At 46.8% G+C, this 21,784-nt stretch overlaps 1 protein-coding gene across 1 annotated transcript in view; it reads left to right on the top strand.

Annotated features, from left to right (window-relative positions):
• Positions 1-3,583: 3,583 nt before the first annotated feature.
• The window catches only part of LOC135205268 (uncharacterized), a 109,683-nt gene continuing 91,482 nt past the window's right edge, over positions 3,584-21,784 (top strand). Inside the window, exon 1 of the mRNA XM_064235633.1 lies at positions 3,584-3,699. The gene's annotated coding sequence lies outside the window, so the exon portion shown is untranslated. The remainder of the gene's footprint in view (positions 3,700-21,784) is intronic.

Raw genomic sequence — 21,784 nt, 5'->3', positions numbered from 1 at the left:
TTCATAAGGATATTCTGAGATCCTGTTTGCCATTTATGTTTTATTTCTATCGAAGTAACGTAACGTTTTGTTAATAATTTTTGCCGTAATGTGTTAGTTTTCTTGCTTCTTAACGTAATTTGAATAATTGTTCTGTTCTTTAAATATTAATTATATGTGTTAAACCTTTAAATGCGTCTTTGTGAACCCGTGTGGCATCACCCAAAAAAGAATTGGTGCAGGAAATACAGTTGATTGTTTCTTAACTGCACTTTTGTTGAATAAAATGCAAGGTTTCTTGACTTTAAGTAAGTTAGAAAACCCCTCAGCACTGTAACCTGGTCTCATTCGAAGCTAATGCAGGAGGGCTTAAGGTTGAATGAAATCGTACCGAATGTGGCCCTAAAATTCAGTTTAGTTTCACCACATGTATTAAATATAATTCTATAACAATAAAGCGAATATTGTCTTAAGTTTCTGTAAGTAGATACTGGTAATAACAAATAAGCTACCATGAAACTATACGAAGTTACGATAAAGTTTCTCGGTTTTAAATATACTTTTCAAGCAGCTGATTAGCAAATTATATAATTAATTATAATGTAATGTTTTAATCTAGAAAAACGTATTACACGATTAGATATGATTAATTATCCTAATTTCGCGCCCAAAGTTTGGTAACAAATCGAGTACCCAAAAATGAATGAACATTGAGGTCGAAATACACGTATCCCTTTTTTGGCAACTTGGCCTTAAATTTCTACTTTCTAAGACTAAAGCAATCATTATAACTATAATTATAATAATTTGGAACTATAACAATCATCATATATCACCATATTTTGTGAATAATAATAATAATTCATTCATTGATGTTGAGGTTAATGGCAATTATCTATCCATTAGATTTAAACGGTTCATTTTTGTATTAGTTCTCTTAACTTTTTTCTCGAAAAATGGCATCAATTACGTCCATGTGCTTCGATTACTCGATAGTGATATATATTCAATTGTTATATATAATAGAAGATTACATATTCGGTACACTTAGGTCACGTATTGCTTTAGAGAAAACAGGAATAAAAAAAAAAAATAAGTGTTCGTAGATAGAGGCATAGACCTATATTCTAAATTATAGAAAAAAATAATTTTCTATATTTGCAAAAGGCCCTGAATAAATTATATGGAAATAAACTCTTTATTCTACAGTGTAATCTATAAATACAATACTCTAAATTTAATGCTGATAATTCCAATAAAACGTCTTCAATGTTTACGTTATTTTGTGTGTAACATCTGAAAGAAAAGTAAAAAAAAATGTTCAACCTTTTAAAGTATATGTCTATTGTTCTGAACTATTTTTTAACAAATACAAAAATACTGTATTGAGTTTATATACATATTTTATATGAAAAAATATTCTAATAATCTAAAAAGACCAAAATTCTTCTGAAATATGAGTGATTGTTGACAAGTGTGCGTACATAGATCGGCAACAATGGAATAAGCCTTACGCGACGTCTACTTCGATTAGAATGTCAAATCTTTTGGTGAAAATGAATAAATATATCTCTTACTCTCTCTTTACCTTTATCTCTCTCTCTTGAACAACCACATATTATTTTCTAGTTAAAAACGAATACATAAGCATATATGTGGCAGCGTAAAGTATCCTAGTTTTCAAATTTGGGTAAACAATAGACAAGTTTAACATCAAATATACAATAATTTCATTTTCTACTACATATTTCATTCAGAGAAAATAGGAATTATGGTAAAAAGATTATATTAATAGGTAATACAACTACAGAGAACAATAGGCCTAGTCCATGGCTTCCTACAGTATTACAGGTAACATCGTAATTAAAATCATTATAATTGGAAAGAATGTACAATGTTTCATTAAAGCATTTACTTAATTTACTTATTGGAAACTTATAAAATAAATTAATAATCTCTTTGTCTCTTACTTATGATTTTCATTTCCCTTTCATTATCAGTATCTCTCTTTCTTTATTCATTTTTCTCAGAGTATAAGAAACCAGAGAGAGAGAGAGAGAGAGAGAGAGAGAGAGAGAGAGAGAGAGAGAGAGAGAGAGAGAGAGAGAGAGAGTCAAACTAATCAGAATATCATTATGAGGGATGAAAATCCACGGGAATTAAAAGTTAAAAACATAGAAGAAAAAAACTTTACGTGACCTAAATGAGAAGGTTGTGCCCTGGGAATGACCTTGTTACAGTAACAGAATATATACTGGTTGCCCTCTGACCTTAGCAAATGCCTCTACTTGACCTGAAGGACCCTCAAATTTGGTAAATGGAGTTAAAGAACAGGCTGATAAGTTCTGCCTTTTAGATGCATGTACTTAAGAAGTCTGGCTACTTTTCGTAGATTATACATGTAAATGGTTTTTATAAGTTAAATTTTTCTTTTATACGTTTTCAGGTATAATTACTTTATCTAAAACTGCCCATAAATATGTCTTTGTAATATCTATTACGATTTGGTAAATGAAAATCGAGAGTGGTAAATGTTGCTAACAAAGATATTTCTGAGTACTGTATCCGTTGCTGTTGAAATGTATTAATCTTTACTCTTTATTGACATTTTCAACAATGACATACAGCACGAAGTTAGCTTCTTTAATTTTTCTATAACATTTATCTATATGTCAACAGCAGTTACAGCTACATACGTATTGCAGCATCGTAAATATTAATAAACTCGCCATCTTCAGTCTCATAGTTACGTAAGTCTAAACTAGGCCGATGCGTTATCAATTGAAAAGATTAAAACAGTTTATCCAGCAAGACGAAAATAAGAGCTAGTGGACCGTCATTAAAAACCCTCTCTCATTAAACGAATTATTTGCTGGTGTGTCGAAAATGCTAATAAAATGGCGGGTGATGACTGTAATTAATCATAATTTAAATATTGATTTTTATTGCTTAATAATCGTATATTCAACATAAACGAAAATATGTTGATATATAGGAATTTGGGCCCGTAGTCGCCCGGATCGCTTCGTACTCTGTCGATGAAATGGAATTTAATGTCTATATTTGTATATTAGAAATAGAAATATGCATTTAAATATTACTTTGAATTGCTATGCATTCTATATTTTGTTTCATATAATGAAGGATATAGTTGGAAAAAAAAGTAAATAAATGTAGGAGCGCGTAACTTTTGCCGATCGCTTCGTCCGCTGTCCCCCCGATAAAAATGGAATTCAAATGGAATTCAGCATCGATATTTGTATATTTCAAAATTGGAAAAATAAAAACTATTTCAAATATTTATTTAATATAGATACATTCGAAATAAACTCCACACCAAGAAAGATACTATTGGAGAAGAGGTAAATAAATTTAGGCGCGTACTTCGCCCTGATCGCTACGTCCGCTGTCGATAAAATGGAGTTCAAATGGAATTCAACCTCGAGATTAGTATATTGAAAAATGAAAATATATAGTTTGATATTTATTTAATATTACTACAATTTTCGAAATAACTCCACACCAAGAAAGATATATTCGAAAAAAGTAAATAAATTTAGGCGCGTACTCGCCCCGCGTCGCGGTGCATTGTGGGAGAATAAACAATCAGCTGATCGTCAGTCAAGACGACACAGACAGACGGACGTCGTCTCCTCCAGCCATCGATTACCGACCCAAAAAACAAGTCGTACCAGCTACGGGAACGACCCCCGCCGGCAGGTGACCCCATATATAAACGGGCGGGAGGTTAATCTGTTAATTTAGTCGGATATTTAGGGTTTAATCGTTATTGGCGTCGGGTTAAAATTGATTTTTTCCCGACCTGGCCTTGACGTGTTTGGGTGTCCCGGGGGGGAGGTCTGATAGGTAGTAGTATAGGTGTGTGCCTCAAATGGCCGTATTTCGATCATTTCCATGTGGGATTAACTGCCGCAATTTAACGATCTGAAATGAAGGATAATAATAATATGCATTAAATAACGTCATTTATCAGCGTTATTGCGTCATGCAAGACGTAAATAACGGGCTGTTTTCGTCGTGACCTCATAGGGCTATCTAGCAGCTACGGTGGACGTTGATCAAGCCTCAGATGTGCCGTATTTTTTAACATTTTATAACATTTTCCTTCGTGAATGAAGCAAATGAACATTTTAAATGAAAATAATAATAACGGAGGTTAAGTAACGTCAATAACCGTTGTGATTACTTTGAGTAAATCATAAATATGGGCCGTTTTTTGTCATTGTTTTTCCCAGGCTGATGTCAGGGCCGGGACGAAGCCGCCTGTCGTACATCCATTCATTTGTTTTACCTCTTGATTTGATCCAATTATTTGATTAAATCGCCTTATTTTGTCATTTTCCTTGGCCAAATTGTAGCCTAGGTTATATTTTACAGGTTTTTGTCCATGGGGTCAAGGCCTGGTAAAAAGCTGAATCCTGCAGGTGACCTAACTGACATTTAGGTATACCGTGAACCTTCATTAATAAAATCTGGGTCTTGGTCAGCTATCTTGCCTGACCTGTTTTTGACAGGTCTCCAGGTGTCTCATGTGGCCTAGATGAGGTTAATCAGGAAATAATGTAGGAACGACAGATTTCTTGCCAAATCCAGAACTTATATCCTAGCTATTTTTATTATTGTTTTGCATTGTCATATGTGGTATTGACCTCTAGGGTATTGTGGGGACTAAGTGTTGCATTTTCCCTTGGCCTAGCCTATATCTTATTGATTATGAGGGATGTAGGTTTAAAAATACTAGGCTGTAAGGTAAGCTGTTGACAAAATGGGGTTAATGTAAGGTGGCTAGTTGCCAGTAATTAATTTATATCCACAATTATGGCCTACAATGATACATTATGATCTGACAAGGGCCACCCACCAGTTTTCTCTTAGACTTCGCATCTCTAAGCCGGGTAAAATACAGCTGTGACAATTACGTGGATGCATCCTAACTTAACCTAGGCTAGGCCTGAGGTCCTTTCTAGTCCAGTGGCATGCAACCCCTATATGCACAAGTCTTAAATGTTCTGATAATGACAACTAGGATACAGGAATACATAGGTTAAAGGTCCTACCTGGCTGGTGTCTGTAGCTCCCAGCTCCTTGAGTGTCAAGAGTTTTCGCTGTAATTTTTTCAATAAAAATAAAAATAAATAAATCAATGAAAATAAAAATAGGTAAATAACTAAAAATAAAAAAAAATTAAAAAAAATAAATAATCTTATGCAGATGTTTTAAGCAAGCAAGCCAAGGGAGCTGACTTGTCAGCAATAGGCCTACCAAGTGGTTTTTCCGCAAAGAACACTTGGCCTAGATTTCGAGATTTGTAGTTCGAGGATATTTGCTAATTGGTGAAAGTAGTAGTCAACCAGTTTTGACATTTGGTGAAAGTTAGATATCAAGTGTAGCAGGTATTGTAGTGAAAATACTTATTAGCAAAGTAACCAGAACAAACTACACTGAGAATTCCTTTGGGTAATTCAACAGAAAAGCTGTGGGGCACCGTTTTTAGTATCAAACTCTCAGAGTGAACATAGAAGATTAGGTAATTGTTCCAACACGTAATACAAACCCTCGGTCTTTTAACGTAAGGAATGTACTTATGGCGTAGCTGGAATTGCGGCCGTTGAATCTTGAACAAGGTGGTTAGGCAGTAACTACCTTGGGGCAGGCTAGCCTCCCCGGATGTAAACGCCACTTTGCTCTCGGCTGTCTTCCGAAGAAGACGTGGTTTGTGAACTCCGGCTGACTGGTCGTTGATCTTTTTTCTGGTGGTATCCTTATGGTTTATTTTTTTTTTTTAAATAAATGTGTATATATGGTGTAATACTAAACAAAGGATTGTCCTTGTTTTTCAATTAATATACAAACCCACTCTTTGTGATAACCTTTATAACCGCCCCTCTACTTGTGTTAAGAGTCGGCGGCAAAGGTATACCAACATCATATTAACATTCTTTCGCCCTTTAACACTGGCCTCGGCCTACATGATCGGACGAGATATGTATTTAACGTGAGGATGAGACATGTATTTAAAAAATGTAAAAGTGATATTGATCCTGTAACGGGACATGTATTCATCCGGAAATTACGCTTATGCATGGGAATTACCGAGGGAACATCAAAGGTTTGTCCGTGTTTTTGTTGTTTTGTTGCGTACCGATCCTCTAGTGTGTGTACTGATCCCCTGCTGATAATCATATTTTACCACTACTACCCGGGAGTTATGTCACTGGAGGAAACTGTCGCGCTGCCCTGTGAGGTTTTGCTACTCCTGATGGTAGAAGTCTGGCAGAATTCGTAGGAACCGAAGAGGAAGAGAGCTCATCAAGTTTCGTCATCCTCCTCTTCGAGTTCATCATATTTTCATGCCTCCTCCCCTTCGACTCTTAGGCTTTGCTGTAAAGAGAAGGTGGTCTCCCCCCTTAAGAAGTCTCATCACGGGACTTCTAAGGGTCTGTCTCGCTCCGGTGGAAGACAGGTGGGTCTTCTGCTGGTCCTCCTTTCCGGGTCCCGGGAACTGGGGCCGTCTCTCCTTCCTCGGGGAGGAAGCAGACGGGGACCATGGAGGTACTGGCCATCGTTGGTATCTCCTCTCCCAGTTCTGGAGGTTCCACCTCCGGACTGGGAACCGTCTTGGCTGCCCTCTTGCGAGCATTACCGAGTGTACGGTCACCTACGGGTGACCGTGCAGCCAGGGTCCAGACTGCTGATTACGCTCGCTGTGTCAGGACCCAGGCGTGGAGTGGAAGATTGTTGGAGTCGCTCGGGTGACTCTCGCCAGACCTGCGATCGTTCGGTACCATGGGGTTTTTGACCGTGATGTTCCCGTCTGGTACGTGCACGCAGGAACGACCGTGGTGGAGGGCGGGTCCATCCAAGCCCTTCCTTTCTTTTTATTAATTTCTTTCTTTCAGAGAGGTTTCGGCCTCAACGAGGACTTGGAAGAGTCGGAGGACGGTATTGGCTGTTGCCTGTCAGGTGCACGCTCAGCCCCACCCAGACGACGGTCGCGTTCGCGTGACCGACCAGTCTCGGGGGTGGCAGACGCTTCACCTGCCAGGTAAGAGTTTCGTAACCCTCCTCGAGGAAGCATTCTCTCCACTGCTGCTCCCGCAGGTCCTTCCGGACAGGTGTCAGTTAGGACTGTGGTTGCTATCCTCTGCAACTGCCCCTCCAACTCCGTCCTGGATGGAGACCTGTTGGTTGTCCTGAGGGAAGTCCAGGAAGAAGAGGAAGGTGTCACCGTCGTCTTCTACCGCCTCTTCCCCTTCGACTTCCGAGGCCCCCCAGCCGAAGAAGAAGGAAGTAGCCTCCTCCCCCCCCTAAGAAGTCTTGCTCAGACCTCTAAGGGTCTGTCCCACTCCAGTGGGACAGTTGGGGCTTCTGCTGGTCCTCCTGTTCCTTTGGGAATGGGGCCCGTCTCTCCTTCCGCAAGGAAGAAGAAGATGGGGACCGGAGGGGTACCGGTAACACCGGTACCTCCTCTCCTAGCGCCAGAGGTTCTGCTTCGGCTTCAGGGACTGTCTCAGCTGCTCGTTTGCGAGAGGTACCGAGTGTACGGTGGCCTGCCGGTGACCGTGCAGCCAGGGTCCAGGCAGCCGAGCCTGCTCGCCACCAGGACCCAGGCACGGAGCGGAAGACTGGTGGCAGTCGCTCAGGCGACTCCCGCCAGGCCAGCGATCGCTCTCGCGGTGATCTGCCGGTTCCCAGGGTTGACATGACGTTCCCACCAGACCGTTGACGTAGCGAGGCTGGGAAGAGGCTCCTGCCCTGGCCACCGGGTCCAGCCTCGCCTGGACCTGGTTCAGCCTCGCCTGGACCTGGTCCAGCCTCGCCTAGACCTGGTCCAGCCTCACCTAGGCGCGTCGAGAGGACGGTGCTCACTCACTGCGTTAGTGGACACTACCAGTCACCCGACTGTCGCTCCCACCGGGACCGGACGGCTCGCATGACTGGTAGCAGCCCCCTGACGCACGAGACTGACGCTACTGTCCTCGGTCCAGTGCTTCCCCGGAAGGAGACCACTGGTCCAGACCTGCAGCTCGACCGCCACCGTGGTTGGTGCGCGCCTGCAGTCCTCCCAGCCTACCGGTTCTGCTGGTAGGCAGGGGAGGAGCGCTTGTAGCAGCTTTCCTGACGCAAGAGACTGACGCTCCGTCCTTGGTCCAGCGCTTCTCCGCAAGAAGACCGCTGGTCCAGACCGGCAGCTCGAATATCACCGTGGGTTGATAATCGCCTACAGTCCTCCCAGCCTACTGGTTCTGCTGGTAGGCAGGGTAGGAGCGCTCGTAGCAGCTCCCCTGATGCAAGAGAGCGGCGCTCCTTTCCTTGGTCCAACGCTTCTCCGCAAGAAGACCGCTGGTCCAGACCTGCAGCTCGATCGCCACCATGGGTTGGTGATCGCTTGCAGTCTTCCTAGGCTACTGGTTCTGCTAGTAGGCAGGGTAGGAGCGTCAGGTCTCCTTCACCTGTTTCTTCAACCTCCTCAGGCTACGAGGTGAACAGGAGTGACCGTGATGAATGCACTTCTTACGATCCGGCCACGAGCCTGGTTTGGTCTTGGGACAATAGATCCTCGCTCAAGTGGTTGGAGAAGATCGTGGGGGTCTGGCGAGGACGATGACTCTTCCCAGACTCTCGGAGTAACCATCACTGCCGTTCACATGACGGTCCCGCTGGACCACGCACGCAGAGACCGGCGTGGGCTCCCCCTTTGGTCCTCTTGAGAGGTTTCGACCTCGACGAGGACTGGGACACGTCGGATGACGGTATCAGCTCTCTCCTGTCTGATGCTCGCTCAGCCCCACCTAGATGATGGTCATGGTGGCGGCAGACATTTAGCCTACAGTATGAGTTCATAACCCTCCTCGGGAAGATGTTTTCTCCAGATGGTAACGTTTTCCTAGACTCTGAGCGGCCAGCACCGCACGGTGATGGCTGCCTGTACTCGCTTCTCCGACTGCTAGTTCCGCTGGGAAGGCGAGCGAGTGTCCGATCTTCCTCCCCCGTTCCCTCTCTCCCTATAGCTGCGATGGGAAGGGAAGGGATCCTGCAGACAGAGCATTCTCCATAGGATTCCACTTCGGGGACTGCGTTCTTGGAGGGACCTTCGGGTCCTACCGGACGTAAGTCCCCGTCGTTGAGGAAGGATCTTGCCCTATCCTCGATTTCTACGAGAATCGGGAGGACCACCACCCAATGATCGTCTGACGAATTGGGTGGGGTTGGTTTGCTGAGTGCTTAGAATTCTTCGGAGTTTCTAGCACTCTCCGAGTGTTCTGGTCTTCTATGATCTGCAAACACTTGGGCGAAACCATGGTCCAGAGTGGGCGAGACGAGAATCCCAGATAATTGTTACGATGATAATCGGGAATCTCGCTGAATGCTCGAATTCCTGGAGTTTCTAGCGTTCGAGGGAAGTACTGCTGCTGAAGGAAGAATATCTTGGGAGGGGCTCATCCTGGATGGACCTGATGGTCCGTCGCCTCAGTAGGCGGCCAACCTTGGGATGTAGAGGAACGGGTGGGAACATCCAGTTCGGCTTGAACTATCGTCTTCGGTATCCTGTTATCACCGTAGAAGTCTTCCTTCGGGAAAACTTCACCTTCGCTCTTTTCATTAGAGAATGAAGGGTGTCGGCTTCCAGTCCTTATTCTTGTTCCTCGAATGGAATAGAATTTAGGATAATGGTCTATGTACAGGAACCTACAAATATACTACGTATATTACCTTCGCGACATGCTTCTGTTATCAGTTGAATTGTCTGAGGTGTATGCGCATACTGGATAGTTAACTCTACGGGTTTTGACCGAGACGAATAGTATCTTCTTAATTGAACTGCAACTCGGGACTGCCCTGCAAACCTCCCAGGAGTTACCAGTTTCGATTTTGAGATACTTGTGGTATTGTTACAATTCCTTCTTGGAATGGATTACCTGGCAACTCAGGATGACGAGTGAGCGAGAGCTAGCGGTGTATGGTCTGCCTGCCTGCCGCAGCCCAGTACCAGCTGGCTCTCCAAGATAGTACGGTCAGATATTGTCTCTCTCGATGATTGACAACCGAACCGAATCTCTGCCTGGTAACCACAGATTTAGGTCTGGTTGTCTGTAATTCTCGCATACGTGGATGACCATCTCTACTGCATCGCCTTGGACATTGCAAGAATTTTCAGACACAGATATCTCACTAGACTCGCTATCATCTTTCTGTTTGCCGCACGGTAACAGAAGTCTGTAGCCTAGTCTCCCGCTGCATCGCACCTGCCGCTGCGATGACGCGGAATGATTTCTTCAGACATCTGAGTTTGTCTTCTAAATATATCTCGTATTCGTATGTGCGCAATTGTTCATTGTCCACCCCGAATTGTAGATGTATAACGGAAGACATCACCTGTTCCCCGCCCTGCCAGCTCTACTTCCAAGTATATAGATGTCCACCCTGATTCAACCCATGAGAAGCAGTTCTTAAGGCAGTACAATCCTGTGTTTTCATTACTGAAAAGCGCTCTGCTTTCATTGCAACTCCGACTTCTCACCGAACAGCAATGTAGTGTCGGTTTAGTGTTTTCAGTCCTCTGTAAAACAACAGGGATTAAGCCATCTTGACGGGTTGGTGTCATCGGCGGGACTTTTCTACATTCAGAATCTTGAGAGTTAACTTCTCTCGATTCAGCTGTGAAGACGTAGGTCTGCATTCACCTATCACCTTCGTCTTCAACGGCACATAGTATTGTTTCTCCTTAGTTGAGATTCAACTACTATGGGAAGTTCTGTCTTGCCATCAGGGACCTCGGTCTCTAGAAGGCAATTGACTTTCGTCTGTTGGGCACATGCCTTGAGAGAATCATCATCTCGCCTTCCAGCATCGGTGGTAACAGATAGACGATTTGTATGGTCTCTCGGCATAACCCCTCAAAAGGCGAGGATCACGTGACTACGCCTCGAATGCATGGACGGCTCGCCTCACACATCCGAATGCAGTCAGTCGGCTGGGTGTCAAAGCGTCTGAGACCGTCACAAACTACACTGTGGACTTTGTATTCGTCCTACTGGTGTGTTCCAGTACCCATAAGTATCGACACCTACCATGGAGTGTCGGTGTCTTTATCCATTGCGGAAATGACGAGGCAGTGAGAGACTTCGCTGCAGTGGGATACGAGACCGCGAGAGACTTCACTGCAGATGAATAGACTAGTAGATGGGTACTGGATATAACTCCGAAGAATTTGTTGGACAGGAAGAATGATAGGTCATTGCGACTATATCTTTCTTTCCCTTCGGGACTGCCCACAGGTCCTTGGAACCTCATTTCCCTGGACCAGTGGTGGATGCTTGCAAGATGTGTTTGCTTACCCAGCTCCTTCAAGAGGACAAGTTGCATCTCGTCCATGGTGTGCAGTTGTAGAGGTAAGAAGGATGTGAGAGTGACTGACTCTCCCCCCTTCCACGCCTCGACCTTCCATTCCTCGTCCTTCAGGTTGAGGATAGGACTCAAACTCACACTGGCGGCGGGTTGGACGATTGATGTGGTAAGCTTACCCATAGAGCATCCTTTTTATGTTTCTTATCAGAATCGTAGAAGCAATCCCGCTCCTTGCTCTAGCAAGAGGAGGAAGGAGATTGACAATAAAGCAAACCCTTCCCAGAACTATGCATTAATATCTCCGACCCCAAATATTCTTCACAGGCCTTTTTCTGATGAGTCACGATCCCTCACTCATTTTGAAAAGGTCCAGAAGTCTGACTCTTGATCATGCAGCTTCTATATTCCGATCAAGTTGCCAGAGGCAGCAGGGCACTCCTCCTCGCTCTTACGACCATGAGGAGTAGCCTAGGTGCGCAGAACTCCAGTCAGTTCTAGAAGCTCACGCAGATTCCTCCCACCAATTAGTGAGTCTTCCTTATGTTACAGGACTGAGGGTTTGTATTACGTGTTGGAACAAATCACAATTTGTCGTAAATTGTATTTTTCCTAACTATACAAACCTGAGGTCCTTTAACAGATATGCCCACCTCATGCCACCCCACAATCTGAACCTGGGCCTAAAGGCAAAGTGGAGTGTTTACATCCGGGCAGGCTAGCCTGCCCCTCAGTAGTTACTGCCTAACCACCTTGTTCAAGATTCAACGGCCGTAATTCCAGCTACGCCGTAAGTACATTCCTTATGTTAAAGGACCTCAGGTTTGTATAGTTAGGAAAAATGCATTTTGTACATGAACTTTCCTGTCAGACAAATACTTAGGTTACGTCTCTGACGTCACGACAGAATTCAAAACTGCGCGGCTAACGCGACAGGTAGGTCAGGTGATCTACCTTACCCGCCGCTGGGAGGCGGGTGTAAGAACCATCATACCTTTCTTGCCAGATTTTTTTCTGTCGTCGGTGTCGACCACACCCGTTGTCGGTATCTTGACAGTTGGATTCTTTTCTCGTTTTCGCCCTGGATTGTTTCTACGGACTTTTGGTGAAGTACCCGATCTTTTGGCCTGGCTTTCGCGATTTGTGGACAGTTTTATTGGACTTTTCTTTGGATTTTTCTGGATTCATTTGGATGTCTGATGTTGATACTAAGAAAACTGCTATGTTTAGAGTTTGTTGTATGACTGATTGTAAGGTGAGGCTACCGAAAGCTTCGGTAGACCCTCACACGGTATGTTTGAAGTGTAGAAGGGAATGAATGCACCTTTAATAACCTTGTAATGAATGTGAAAAGCTGAATGAGGATGAATGGAAGTCTTTGTCTTCTACTTGAGGAAGCTTGAAAAGGATAAAGTTAGGAAAGCTTCTTCCAGGAGCAGTAGTAGATCTCGTATTAGCGAGTTGGATGTAGATAATCCTATTTTTAGAAGTAGCTCCTTTGTCAGTTTCAGCTCCTGCTCCCTGCACCGAAGCCGAAGATACGCCTTCGAAGTGGCTTCAATGAAAGCCACCATTCGCAGTATGGAGAGGAAAATCAAGCAAACTAGAAGGTAAGAGTGATTCCAATAGTGATTTGTGCAGTGAACCCAGTGCAGTGGAGGGTGCGGTCTGATCGGCGCCCTAATGCTTCCAGGCCTAGACCTCTTCCAGACTCCCAGTCCCAGTGGAGGAGGAAAGTCGAAAGCCGCAGGAAGGTTAGGGAGCATCCCCAACGGTCAGGCGTCCCCCTCGGTAGTTCCTGTTGATCGTTCCCAGGCTACCTTGGATCACTCCAAGAGAGAAATTTTGCGCCAGTGCTTCTCGTCGTCGCCTTCGCCTTCTCCTAAAAGAGGATGGAGCTCTTCGGAAGCCTCGCGCCCTTCGAAGAGAGCCTGGAATGCTCCCTGCTCGCCCGCCCTTCCAGCCCTGAAGTTTTTTCGGAAGAGCCTGAGGTGGAAACGAAAAGAAGCGAAAGAGATCTCAGGAGTATCGTTCACTTAGCGGAGATCGAGCCTCTTCTCCTGTTCACGAGTTGGTGAGTTCTCCTGCAAGGGTGTTGGCTAACCTTCAGGCGCAGATTTCGGCTCTGGCTGGCTCTCTTTACGGGTCTTCTCGGCGCAGGAAGGACGTCTCGCTTCCTGTAAAGAAGTCCAAGCTCCCCTCTCCTGACTCTCGCTTTTCGACGGAAGAGGCGCGCTCAACTGTTCGTTCGGATTCTCGCAGGAGGCTCTCTGCTTCGGACAAGATCAAATCTGCGTATAAGCGACATTCGCCTGACAGACAAGTTTCTCCTTCAGACAAGGAGCAAACTGCGCGTAGGAGATCCTCACCTATCAGCGCTCTTCTCGAGACAGGATCGCTCCCCTTGACGGGCGCCAAGAGCCTAGTAGGCACTACTCACCTCGTAGCCGCTCCTCGTCTCGCCTCCACTCTCCGGCTGACAAGCTCCCTAAATCGGACAGGCGCTTTTCGCTGGACAGGCGTCAAGAGCTTGTTAGGCGCGTTTCGCCTGGCAGGCGCTCTTCTCCTGACTTTTACTCGCCTCGAGTCAGGCGCCGAGAGCCTAGCAGGCGCTTCTCCCCTGGTAGGCGCTCACCTAGTAGGCGCTCGTCGCCAGAGATTCTCCGCCTCGGTTCAGGCGCCAAGATCCTGGTAGGCGCTTTTCGTATGACAGGCGCAGTTCGGCCTGGTTAGCGCTCTCCTTTGGATAGGCGCCAAGAGCCTGATAGGAATTTCTTCTCTTCATACAGGCGCTCTGCACCTGACTGCCGCCTGACTCCTATTAGGCTTCAAGGATCTGGGAAACGCACTCCTCCAGACAAGAAGGATGTTGCAAGTAGACACTTGCCTGAAGCATTGTCTCCAAGACGTATACGTCTATCTGCCTCTAGAGACTCCTTTAAGAATAGTCGCGCCTCTAAGGATCAGGAAGGCTCTTCGGCTCAGGAGGAACAGGACCCCTCAGAAGAAGAAGGAACAAAAGACGCCTCAGTTTCCTCCTATAAGAAACTTACAGAGTTACTCCTGCAAGAGTTTGGAGATATTCTTTCTCCTGTGGCTCCCCCTTCTCCTCTTTTCGTTATTCTCACTTCGAAGACTCGAAGGTTTCGTCTTGTGTTAGGATGAAACCTACTGTTTCCATGAAGAAGGCGCTGAGAGGTTTTGGAGAATGGCTCCTTTCGAAGGAAGAGAAAGGGAAGACGGTTTTTTTCTTTCCCTCCGTCTAAACTGACCGGCAGATTGGGATTCGGTACGAATCGGGGAGAACCTTTAGGCCTCGCTCTCCCTTCGTCTGCGGACTCGGACTTCTCTTCATTAGTGGATGCTGCTCGTCGTTCCGCCTCTTGTCCGCCAAGACTACGTGGGGAATGAACGAACTTGACCACTTACTGAAGGGAATGTTCCGAGTCCTGGAATTTTCAACTTCCTTGATTGGTCTTTAGGTGTGCTGGCTAATAAGACCAAGACCCCAGATGCTCTGTCTCCTGAGATCTTAACTGTGTACTCACTTGCATGGATAAAGCAGTGAGAGACGGATCGAGTGAAGTCTCCTCACTGTTTGGAGCTGGAGTGCTTAAGAAAAGGTCGGGTCTACTGTTCGTTTCTCACGAGGCAGTGTCTCATGCACAAAGGGCATCGCTCTTGTATGCTCAACTCTCTCTCTTCTGTTCCCCAAGAAAATTATCCAAGATGTATCGAGTGCCCTTTCAGCTAAGGCTACTCAGGACATGTTAGCCCAGGCGGCCAGGAAACCTCGCTCTGTCTTCCAACCCAAGACCAAGAAAGAGACTCCTCTGAGACAGGAGCCCTTTCGAGGAGGACCCGCTGTCAGAGTTCTGCAACCAGAGGGACTAGATCTTTTAAGAGAGGTAAAACCTTCTCGAAGTCAGTCAGAGGGAAGAAATAGCGGTCAAGGACTCCAGACATCAGTGGGTGCCAGACTACTGAAATTTGCCGACGTCTGGGCCCACAAAGGGGCGGACAATTGGTCCCTATCGATTGTCAGAAAAGGATACTCATTCCCTTCTCGTCAAGACCACCATTGACGACAACTCCGAGGGAGTTGGTAGCCAAGTACAAGGACCCCATCATGAATCAACCCTTTCTCTAGCAGTAGATCTCATGCTAGAGAAGGAGGCTATAGAACTAGTGAAAGATCCCCGCTCTGCGGGCTTTTACAACAGACTGTTCCTAGTTCCGAAGAACTCAGGAGGATGGAGACCGGTGTTGGATGTAAGCGCCCTGAACGTCTTTGTGGAAAAGAGGAAGTTCGCCATGGAGACAACTTCATCAGTGTTAGCGGCTCTTCGTCCAGGGGACTGGATGGTGTCTATAGACCTTCAGGACGCTTACTTTCATGTGCCGATCCATCCTTCTTCACGGAAGTATCTACGATTCATGATGGGAGGAAACATCTTCCAATTCAAGGCCTTGTGCTTCGGCCTATCAACTGCACCCCAAGTTTTCACGGGGTTAATGAAGAACGTGGCGCAGTGGCTACATTTGGAGGAGTGAGGGTGTCGCTTTATCTCGACGACTGGCTAATCAGAGCAGAGTCTCAAGAAAGATGTCTGGAGGACCTTCAAAAGACCCTTACATTGGCAAGTTCGCTGGGACTTCTGGTGAACTTCCAGAAGTCTCAATTAATCCCCAGTCAAGAGAGGCTCTATCTGGGGATTCGGATAGCTTCTCTGGCTTTTCGGGCTTTTCCGTCGCCAGAGAGGATAGCTCGTTGCTACGAGAAAATAACGACCTTCCTAGAGAAAGATGCATGCACAACGAGGGAGTGGATGAGTCTGCTGGGGGACACTCTCCTCGCTGGAGCAATTCGTTTCTCTAGGAAGGTTGCATCTCAGGCCTCTACAGTTCTTCCTATACCAGAACTGGAGGCGTCTCTCCCTAGATCTGGAGTTCTCCTTCAAGATCTCAAGAGGAATCAAGAGAGACCTTCGGTGGTGGAACGACCCACTTCGATTTGTGGAAGGAATGTCTCTCTACATGCCGAACCCCAGCCATGTGTTGTTTCCGACGCATCGGAGGCAGGTTGGGGAGCGACACTCGGGACAAGAGAAGTGTCAGGCACCTGGAAGGGGGATCAGGTGTCCTGGCACATCAACAAGAAAGAGTTGATGGCAGTCTGGATGGCATTGAAAGCCTTCGAACCCCACGTCCGGAATGCAGTAGTGCAGGTCCAATTCGGACACACAACAGCCTTGGCGTACATCAAGAAACAGGGGGGACGCATCCTTCTCCTGTACGAAACAGCAAGGGATCTTCTGCTGTGGTCTCAAACGAGGAAAATCAGTCTTCTCACCAGATTCGTACAGGGAGAAAGGAACGTCAGGGCCGATCTCCTGAGCAGGAAGAATCAACTCCTGCCTTCCGAGTGGACCCTCCACTCAGAAGTATGCCAAGACCTGTGGAGAAGATGGGCAGACCTCACATCGATCTCTTTGCAACAGCAAAGAACGCAAGAATCGAACTTTATTGCTCCCGATCTCAGACCCAGGAGCAGTTTCAGTGGATGCGTTTCTCCTAGATTGGACAGGGTTAGACGTCTACGCCTTTCCCCCCTTCAAAGTACTAGGACAAACCCTCAAGAAATTTGCTATCTCGGAGAGGACAAGAATGACGCTAGTAGCTCCGTTCTGGCCCGCCCAAGATTGGTCACAGAGGTACTGGAATGGTTGGTGGACTTTCCAAGAGCACTTCCACAAAGACAAGATTTGCTCAAACAACCCCCACTTCGACAGGTATCACAGAAAACCTCCCCGCTCTCAATCTGACTGGCTTTCGACTGTCAAAAGTCTTGTCAGAGCGAAGGGGTTTTCGACAAAAAGCTGCTAAGGCTATCGCCTCAGCTAGAAGACCTTCGACCCTTAAAGTCTACCAGTCGAAGTGGGACGCTTTCGCCGTTGGTGCAGGAACAAGAAGTTTTCCTCTTCCAGTACCTCTGTGACTCAGATAGCAGATTCTAGTTTTCCTCAGAGAAAATGCGGTTTGGCAGTATCTACTATCAAAGGATACCGTAAGCATGCTGGCTGCGGTGTTCAGACATAGGAATTTAGATCTTTCGAATGACAAAGATCTTCATGACCTATTAAGATCTTTTGAATCTTCCAAGAAAAACTTCGAACGAAGTTCCAAGTTGGAATCTGGATGTGGTTCTTCGCTTCCTGAGTCCGCTAGGTTTGAACCACCACATTTAGCCTCCTTCAAAGATCTCACGAGGAAAGCTCTCTTTCTCATGGCTTTAGCATCTGCTAAAAGGGTTAGTGAGATTCATGCCCTAGAAGGAAGGGTAGGTTTCAAAGGAGATTCCGTGGTTTTGTTCCTTCCTTCCTTCGTTTTTAGCAAAAATGAGAACCCCTCAAATCCTTGGCCAAGGAGCTTTGAGGTTCGTGGTTTTGTCTGCCCTAGTAGGGGAGGAACCTGAAAGAACGCTTTGCCCTGTTAGGAGTTTAAAATACTACCTTCAGAAGAAGAAAACCCTTAAGGCATTGAGGACAGACTATGGTGCTCTGTAAAGGACCCCAGCAGACCATGTCGAAAAATGCGCTGTCTTTCTTCATTAGAAGTGTTGTGAAAGAAGCACATAGATCTTGTGATGAAGAACATTCAAGCTCTTAAAAGTCAAGGCTCATGAAGTGAGAGCAATAGCAACTTCCTTGGCCTTTAAGAAGAATATGTCTCTTCAGAATCTGATGAAAACTACATTCTGGAGATGTAATTCAGTATTCGCCAACCACTACCTAAAGACGTCAGTATACGTATGACGAGTGCTTCGCGTTAGGCCCGTACGTATCGGCGGATTCGGTGCTGGGGCAGGGAGCTGGAACATATCCTTAGTAGTTTTTTCCCCTTGTTTTTTTTTTTTTGGTAATTTGAGTTCATATGGTTGTATGAAAAATGATGCAGGTAGGCATCTTTTTTCGTTTCGTAATGCTAATAACATTAGTTTGGTTAGGTGATCGGATTGGTTTGAAGCTCCCTGCGTTGGTAGTGGGACAGGTTTCTGTCATAGAAGAGGGCGAACCCCCCATTGACATGATCCGACTTGGATTCTACTAAGTAAGCGGATATCAAGTCCCATTAGTAGACCCAAAGAGTCTTTTCAGCTGTAGGTCACGCCCTCGCTGTAGCTCTTATGGCTATGCAGACTAATAGACAGTATCTATGAAGTCTTCAGCCTAAACAGGTAAGAACCAAGGTTATGTTTATCCTACAACAGGTTGTTGTTTTTACCTTTTCTTTTTTTGTTATTTTCTGTCTTGTACCCTCCACCAAGGGTGTCAATCAGCTAAGTATATGTTCTGACAGGAAAGTTCATGTACAAAAATGATATTGTTATTTTACAATAAAGTTTTGTACATATTACCTGGCAGACATATACGATTGATGGCCCGCCAGCCTCTCAGGAGACAGGTATAAGAGAGAAAAAATCTGGCAAGAAAGGTATGATGGTTCTTACACCCCCGCCTCCCAGCGGCGGGTAAGGTAGATCACCTGACCTACCTGTCGCGTTAGCCGCGAGTTTTGAATTCTGTCGTGACGTCAGAGACGTAAGCTAAGTATATGTCTGCCAGGTAAGTATGTACAAAACTTTATTGTAAAATAACAATATCATATTTACGACAAACTGATATTTCACAATTGTTCCGATACGTAATACAAACCATCGGTCCTTTAACAATAGAAGTAGCTAGCGGCAGCTGGAACGGTCGTAAGCTTCGAACAAGGGGAGAACGGTAGTTAACTGCTTGTCCGACAGTCGCGCGCCGCGCGGACTGGGAGGTAAACAATCACTTTTGCTTTCGGCCGCGGGTGTGAAGGACGTGTTCGTCATCGCTCTCTGCCCGCTTCATCGTCGTATGCTTTGTTTATATTGTGTTTTCTACTAATGTTTTTGTTTTGACTTGAAAATGAAACTGTAAGTACACTGTTTCATTTTCATTACTTAATTATGAACCAACATGGAGCTATCGCCGTAGTGCGGCGATTTCCTCTCTTTTCATGAATTGAACCCTTGAATTATGTCTCGGTGCCGAGGGCGGGCGCGCCTGCGCCGAGTCATGTATGGGCAAAAGTGTGAATTGAAAAAATGTAAGTACTTTTTTCATTATAGTTTTTGCCCTGTGCGTTCGTTACCGAGAGCGTGATTGCGCTCGGCACGAGCCTTTTATTTGGTATGATAAAAATGCAATGAAAGTGGATTCGCAATGCATGTCTTTTCATTTTCATTTATTTATTTGCATAAATTTAATTTGATCAATTTTCGCTCTTACCCGGTAATTGATCCTTACGATTATTTTCTGTGAAAGTGAAATCGCAAGTGCAGTATTCTGTTTCATTTTCATATATATTTTATGATAGAATCATATTATTGGATCAAGTTTTCCGTTCTTACCCGGGAATTGATCTTTTCCCCTTTAAGTTCTATGAAGTGAATCGCAAGGCAGTATTCTGTTTCATTTTCATATTACTTTTCATGCTGTGCAGGGGTAGGGGAAGCGAAGGTCTGCCAGGAGTCGTCGGAAAGCTCTCCCGCGACTCCCTGGTATCCGATTCTTCGTCTTCCTTCCTGCCCCCCCGCTCAGCTTCCTCGTTGTATTTTGTATTTGGGGTCTTCTTCCTTGCGTTCGGGGTGGGGCATGTCTTCCCCCCGTGCGTGAGGGAACCCCTCTTACTAATCTATCTATGCTACCGCAGGTGCTACATCCGTGGGAGACGACCTTGGACAGGTATGGACCACCGCGGCGGCAGGGCGTGCCTAGCATCCACGCTGCTGCAGCGTCTAGCGAGGCTGGGGGGGCGGTCTCCACTACTACCACGGCCGCTTATGCTGCTCCCCCCCCCCGCCCCGCCTGGTCTACACTCCCCATGCTGTGTCGGTGACGCCGTCTGCCGCTACTAAGGCCGCCGCCGTACCGAGGGGGGGTTGCCGCCGCTGCCTGTTTTCTTCGTGTTGCCTGCCCCAGACTTCCACTGTTCCAGCAGCTTGCCCCTGGACCGGCCGCCAGTACCCAGGTTCCCGCTGGCTGCCGATGATTCTACGAGGCGATCGCTGGGCCTGCCGTACCTGCCGCTGATGTAATTCCCGCTGCTGATGTGATTCCCGCTGTTGGCTTGGCTGTCCCTTCTGGGTCTACCGCTGCCGCTGTTCCTGCCGCTCCTGAGCTGGTTGCTGTTCCTGTCGCTCCTGATTCCTGAGCCTGTCCATGCTGGTCCTGCCCACGGTGGGTCTTCCCAGTCCAGGTCCTTCCGGACAGGTGCAGTTGGGCCGTGTTGCTTCGGCAATAGCCCCGGCTCCGGCCTGGATGGAGGACCTCACGACTGTCCTGCGTGAGCTGACGAGGAAGAGGAAGAAGAGGAAGCTGTCATCTTCGTCTTCATCGTCTGCTGCTGCCTCTTCCCCTTCGACTTCTAAGGCCCATAAGCCGAAGAAGAAAGAATGCTGCCTTCCCCCATAAGAAGTCTCCTTCGGGAACTTCTAAGGGCCCGTCCCAGGGGGGTCCTTCTGCTGGTCCTCCTGCTCCTTCGGGAGTGGGGCCCGTCTCCCCTTCCGTAAGGAAGAGATAGACGGGGACCAGAGGAGTATCGGTTAGCTCTGGTACTTCCTCGCCTGGTGCTAGCGGCGATGCCGCTACGCCCGGTTCCGGCTCGGTCTCTCGTTCGCGAGAGATCCCGAGTGTATGTTCTCCCATCGGGAGACCGTGCAGCCAAGTTTCGGCGCCAGAGTTCGCTCGGCGCCAAGACGCGGCACGGAGCAGAAGGCTGGTGAGAGCCGCTCAGGTGACTCTCGCCAGGCCAGCGGCCGCTCTTGCAGCGACCAGCTGGTAACCCGGGTTTTCCCCCCTTTTCCCCCCTAAGAAGGCTCCTTCGGGACCTTCTAAGGGCCCGTCTCGCTCCGGCGATTCGGGGAGCTCTTCTGCTGGTCCTCCTGCTCCCTCGGGAACAGGGCACCCGTCTCTTCTTCTACCAAGGAGAAGAAGACGGGGACCAGAGGAGTACCAGCTCGGCTGGCACTTCCTCGCCTGGTTCTAGCGGTTTCTGCCGCTAAACCAGGATCCGCCTCGGCTTCTCGTTAGCGAGAAGTACCGAGTGGACGGTCTCGCGGGAGACCGTCCAGCCAAAGTCTTGACGCACAGCTCGCTCGCCGTCAAGACCGAAGCGCGGAGCAGAAGACTGGCGAGAGTCGTGCAGGACGACTCTCGCCAGGCCAGTGGACGCTCTCGCAGCGACCAGCTGGCTGCTCGGGTTCGTTGACGTGACGGTCACTGACCAGCCACGGGTTGAGGCGAGGAAGGGGTCCCCGCGGCCGCTCGGTACCAGCCACGGCTGGTTACCAGCGGCTCGACGCGCCGAGAGGACGCTCGCCCGGTCTCACCGCGACAGCGAG

Source organism: Macrobrachium nipponense, chromosome 49, assembly GCF_015104395.2.
Source record: "Macrobrachium nipponense isolate FS-2020 chromosome 49, ASM1510439v2, whole genome shotgun sequence".
Classification (NCBI taxonomy): Eukaryota; Metazoa; Arthropoda; class Malacostraca; order Decapoda; family Palaemonidae; genus Macrobrachium; species Macrobrachium nipponense.
Note: the sequence above shows the minus strand (reverse complement) of the source record. Positions and strands in the feature narration are given on the sequence as shown.